Below are 6,420 nucleotides of genomic sequence, written 5' to 3'. Positions count from 1 at the left end.
GCTGAGATGGGCTCCACCGCTGCTGAGTTTGAAAGAGGAAGATGCTGATCTTAAGTAAACGAGTGTGATGTCTGAACATTCAGTGACTCCCAGATGTTAGAGTTGAAAAAGGAACAGAAATCTTATCATCAAATCTAACAGACTTAGTCTTCTGCTCAAGGGCACACCCTCCATGACTGCAGTGTGCACATCCCAGGGCTCCTCCTGGCCCCTCAGTGGAGAGCAAGCTCTTCCTGGTGCCTCACCTCCATTCCCGGGAAGATGTTGGCAGCCTCATTCATCTTAACGTGAATTAGAACCAGCTCTAGTATTGTTAAAGACTGAATTGGGTTTTTATATCTCTTGGGGGAAACTGTGGGAAGAAGACAATTGGGGAGGGGGGGTGGCGAGTGTTCACAAGATGACTTGGAGAGCAGAGACGGAAGCCTTGCCGGGCAGAGGCTGAGCCTGTGTCTTCCAAGTTAGAGAGTTTGGTGCACAGGAAGACAGCACAACAACCAGAGTCGGCGTGGACACTGTGCTGAGAGCGAGTGATCAGGCCAGGCCCCTGACGGCCACCTTGGTCTGTTATCACCAAGGCCAGAGTCTTTCACAAAACCATCTGCAATCCTAAAAAGACAGAGGCAGATCAGCACCTGTCCCTCCTCAGGAAGCCCATGGGGAGGTGCTCTGGTCACCACCGCATACAGCAAACAGAAAGACAAACCGATCCCATAGCTGGGCTGAGAACCTGGGAGCTGCCCTGGTCTCACAAAATGAAAACAACTGCATTGAAATCACAGAAAGGTACAAAAGATGTCTACACCTTTCCACACCAAGCAACCCATCATAGAAGGAAGCAAGAACCAACAAAGAAAAGCCTAGACACTCAGAAAGCCAGAAAGCTCATCTTTAAGGGGACTAGTATGAGGTGGGTGTGTTTACCTAGGCTGGCCGAGGGGTGTCTGGCATCCTCAGCCAGCAGCCTGAGCCCTGTGCACTTTGGTGAGCTCAGCAGGATCCCATTTGCTTGAAATCAGGCACTGGGATTCCTGGCGTCCTCTGTCATGGAAACGTGAACTTCCAGGGGGCCTGGAGATAACCCCACTCACAGGAGCAACCTGGCCTCCATCGTTGAGGGGCGTGAGCCCGTGGGAACACGGCTCTGGGGGGTTCCCCAGCACTTCTGAGTTGGAAGAGTGTTGTCCATCGTGGAACCAGCCATGGGAGGAACTCATGTGAAAGCAGGTCTTCACGACCTGTCTGTGAACAGCCCGTGAGCCAAAGGGCTAAGCCCACACTGGTTACCAGCCTTCCAGGCTGGACAGAGAGACACACGCTGCCTTCTGGGGCTTTTTTCATGTTGGCCCAAATAACATGCTCCTGGGGAAAGAGACCCCATTTTTGCTTCTTACATTGCCGTTAAAAATTGCTTAATTTGGAGGGTTGTTTTAAAAGCCTAACTATACATGTTTTAATGACTAACTTATAAATGCCTAATACGATAGATGGGCAGTCGTAAGCATGGACTTAATAGGATGGAGCGGACATGCTCTACTGTCCCTAAGAGAAAGGAAACGCTGAACTTCCACCCTGACCCCGATATCCGGGTCACGGGCATCACAGGGACAGATTCTGTGTGATGAACCTCTGATTTCATCACTGTTAAGACCTTGAGGAGCAGCTGGGGTCTGAAGAACAAGTTCTGTTGTCTCCAAGCAATCGACCTGTCTAAATATGCAGCAAGCCACTGGCCTCCAAGCATTCACAAGGTGGCTTTGTCTTTGACCTCCCCTCCGGACCTCGGGCTCTGCCTGTCAGCTCCGCTCTGGGTCCTGCAGAATGGCCTTTCCCCAAGGCAAGAGCACTAACTTTGACTTTCAACCCTAGAGTGATCCAGGGGCATTTATCCATTTACGTTAAAGAAGAAAAAGGACATAAGAGTAAGAAGCGTAGGAAAAAGAGTATATGGAAGTATAAGGGGAGACAAGAAGGGTGTAAGGACATTCTTCAGAGTTTCAGGGAAAGATCTCTGTTCACCACATTATTCATGAAAGTGAAACCTGGAATCACATTAAAGGTCTCTTCCACCACATGGAAAAGTATACACACAATATACAAGCCTTAAAAAGGATGTTTCACCTAAAAAATGATACAAATGAATTTATTTACAAAACAAAAATAAACTCACAGACATAGAAAACAATCTTATGATTACCAGAGGGGAAAGAGGGGGAAGGAAGGGATAAATTTAGGAGACTGGGATTAACATAGATACACTACTATATATAAAATAGGTATACAACAAGAACCTACTGTACAGTAGGGAACTATACTCAATATCTTTTAATAACCTATAAGGGAAAATAATTTGAAAAAGAATATATATATGTATAACTAAATCACTTTGCTGTACACTTGAAACTAACACATTGTAAATTAAATATATTTCAATAAAAAAATTAAAAAGCAAATTTCAAAAAAATTTAACAATATGAATATGTTTATATCTTAATGCTAGGTGACAAAAGAAGGATACTGCCTGATTTCACCCCAATCCTGGAAAAATATAAATGTAGCCATATTTCTGTACTTATCCACATATACACTAAAAAAGATCCTGGAGAAAAATCCACAAAAATGTTAATTGTGCCTTCCTTATTAAATGGCAAGATACTGTTGACTTATGTTTCTTTTTTACACTACTATGAATTTCTGACTTTTTTTAGTGAGAAAGAAAAGTTTTGTAATGAAAAAATGTAATAATGCAAATATTTTTGAATACATTCCACTTCAAGTTATAAAATTAATTAAACTATGTCTTTGTGAGACATAGACATTCTGGGCTTGTACCCAGAATGCCCTTTAAAATCAGACCTGAGTTCTGTGGTGAGTGTCCCAGTCCATGAATGCAGGTGCAGAATGAACACATGGAGACCACGTATAGATCACGTGAGGATGCATCAAGGACAGGTAGCACCTCTCATGAGATTCTGGGAAAGTAAAAATAAAGAGCTTCATATTTCAAGTGCTACTTGGAGGTGAAAACCCATCTCCTATAAACATACTTAGACCTGAAGATGTGCATCCTGAGGGGCCAACATATATGGACCCCACTGAAGTCATGTCTTGTAGATGGACCACATATATGGACCCCACTGAAGGCATGTCTTGTAGATGGACCTTTGTCCACCTGTAGTGGAATCCTCCCAATGAAAATGACTGGTCTTCACTGTCCCCAAACCCGAAATGTGTCAGCGGGCTTATGTCTCAGATAAAATCCCCCAATAGCATTCCTCAGTTCCTAAAATTAAAATTTCAAAAATTAATTGTTTTGGCTATGAAATGAAGTTTTAAAAAGAGCTTTAGTAAAAGGCTAAGAGACAGAGAATTGCCAGGCAGCTTGGGGGAAGTTTTCCTGCCCTTTATTTATACAATGGGTCCCTGTTCCCTTTAGGCACGAGCACCAGGCATACCATTAATGTCTATGAAACCATCATGGAGACTCCACAAACATGCCAGATGATCCTGGCCTGGGCAGTAAATCCATAGGGAAAAAGACACACCACCACTGACTACTTTAGGATATCATGTTTGATGATAAGTTAATTATAATTTACTTTTTAAAAATGTATCTTTTTTGTGTGTGTATGTGGTACGCTGGCCTCTCACTGTTGTGGCCTCTCCCGTTGCGGAGCACAGGCTCCGGACGCGCAGGCTCAGCAGCCATGGCTCACGGGCCCAGCCGCTCCGCGGCACGTGGGATCCTCCCAGACTGGGGCACGAACCCGTGTCCCCTGCATCGGCAGGCAGACTCTCAACCACTGCGCCACCAGGGAAGCCCTAAAAATATATCTTTTTCACTTCTCCCTCATCGCATTCATTCTGGATCCTCTGTGTGATTCTTCTAATTATTGGCACATATGACTATTTTACACTCAACAATAACAACAAAAAATGGGCTGAAAGTGCACTGCCATGGGGTTTTGGAGCCCAGGTGGTGTTGTGGCTTTTGTCTGTACTAAGCCAGGCAGCCTGGGGTGATCACTCACCCCCTCTGTGACGTCTTAGATAGGACAAGACCATGGATATCATTTAGTACCATGGAGTTGAACGTGTTTTTCTTTTTCACAAGTACAAAGCACAGACTAACCCATGGCACAAAAATAAAAATGCATGCAGTGCACACTGACATGTATGCTCACACTCACACTTATGACTCAAAAAGGCTTCATGGGGCTTCCCTGGTGGCGCAGTGGTTGAGAGTCCGCCTGCCGATGCAGGGGACACGGGTTCGTGCCCCGGTCTGGGAGGATCCCACGTGCCGCGGAGCAGCTGGGCCCATAAGCCACGGCCACTGAGCCTGCGCGTCCAGAGCCTGTGCTCCACAACAGGAGAGGCCACAACAGTGAGAGGCCCACATACCGCAAAAAAAAAAAAAAAAAAAAAAAAAAAAAGGCTTCATGAACATACACTTACCACAGCCTGTGCAACGCACTGTTTTCCATCCTCTTCTAGTTTCAGATGCTGGTTTCAGCCAACTCAGTTTGTGCCATGATCTGCATCCTGGCAAACACCGATGCCTTTACCTCCCAACATGTAAAACGAGGTTAGAGAAAAGTCTCAGTGGCCACACAAGTTAGCACGTTTTCTGCTACAGGGAGCTGTTCAACCAGAAGATAAGCAGAGATGCTAGAGACATTTACTCTCCCTGGTACAGTCCCCTAGCAACCAGAGCCTCCATCTCTCTGCTCAGCCTCCAGGTTGGGTGGAAGGAGAGGAGATGTCCCCTCAAAGTCACAGGAAGCCTTGGAATTTCCAGGGATCCCACGCCTGTGACGTCACCCTTCAAGGAAGATGGATGCTCTCTCCTGACGTCTGGATTTTTTTTTTTCCCCCTGTGGTACACGGGCCTCTCACTGTTGTGGCCTCTCCCGTTGCGGAGCAACAGGCTCCGGATGCGCAGGCTCACCGGCCATGGCTCACGGGCCCAGCCGCTCCGCAGCATGTGGGATCCTCCCGGACCGGGGCACGAACCCGTGTCCCCTGCATCGGTAGGCAGACTCTCAACCACTGCGCCACCAGGGAAACCCCTGGCATCTGGATTTTTGATGAGCAAGGCCCAGGACAGGTAAGTCCAAGCTGGCCCAGACTGGACCTGAGTTGTGGGGAGGTTGTCATAGAGACCACAAGGCCAGCATCTTGTTCTTGAGCTCCTGGGAGCGTCCAGAGGGCTCTATTTACCTGTAGGGAGTGAGTGTCAATGGTGGGGGCAGGTGGGACAGGCGGAGGGGGTGAGACCCAGTGTCTGCCCTCTGTTCCCTTTATCTGCCGGATCCCACAAGGCTGGTGGGATTAGACATCTTTGGGACACTCAGCAAGAGTTCAGGTCTATTATGATCCTACTTACACTGGAAATCTAGCCACCCTACCAGAGACGTGTGTGGGTCAAGAAAGGACGCCCTTGGGATTGTGCCTGCTGGGTGGGACCCCCAAGCCCGGGGTGGCCACCGTGAGCCACTGATGATGTGTGGAAGCACAGCCCGTGCGTATTCCTCATGGATTCACGCTCCGTTGACGCGGCCACTTCACCCTCCTCTCTCCTGAAGCCTCAACACACGTCATCTCCGCCAACCACCCGAGTCAGACAAGAACGCCTTCAGCCTCCCAACCCAAGCCTGGGACCTCCAGTCGGTCCCCAGGGACCTGTCCCGTCCTGGGGGGAGGAAGAAACACCCTTGAGCAGAGGATGGGTGGACGCCGCCTCCCTCCTGGGGCTCCTGCACCACCTTCTCTTGAAAGACTTGGCTTTTCCACCAGAGGCTTTTCTTTTCTGTGTTATCAGGTTTATTTGTGTTTGCTCTCTCCTGGATGATTTTCATCTGCATGCAGATGTGTTCTGATGTCTCCCTTCTGAAACAACAATAAATGCCTTGTTGTCTTGATTAACTGTGTCTACATTCGAAACATCTTCCAAAAAATGATGTCACTCAGTGTTTACTTTGCCACCTCCATCCTCTGTCCTGAGTCCCCCAGAATGCGGCTGCGTCCCTCCCCTCTCCACCTGGCCTGCTCCCACCCAGCTCACCGCATCCTCCGGTTTTGAAAACCCAACCGCTGGTGGTCCCTTTCTTTGCCCTCTTCTTCAGTCTCTCTGCACATGGGCCCAGACGCCCCCACCTCCACGAGTGCTGGTAGCTGGAAAGCAGTATCCCTTTGGCTCTGGAATTGCTTACTTTCCTGTTGGCCATCTCTTTCCAGTTGTTTCCACTGGCTCCTCCTGACTGTGGATTCCAGCACAATTCATGGATCCTCTTCCTGTCTCATTACACTTCCCTGCTGGCCTCGTCCACTTGATGACTATACATTGCGTCAGTGTGCACATGACTCCAGGTGTCTGCCCTGTAGCCCGGCCTCCACATATCTGCCCATCGCCCTCTG

The sequence above is a fragment of the Mesoplodon mirus genome, assembly GCF_964341445.2.
Source record: "Mesoplodon mirus genome assembly, chromosome: 5".
NCBI classification, from domain to species: domain Eukaryota; kingdom Metazoa; phylum Chordata; class Mammalia; order Artiodactyla; family Ziphiidae; genus Mesoplodon; species Mesoplodon mirus.
The sequence above is the reverse complement of the archived record's forward strand: the minus strand, read 5'-3'. Positions refer to the sequence as shown.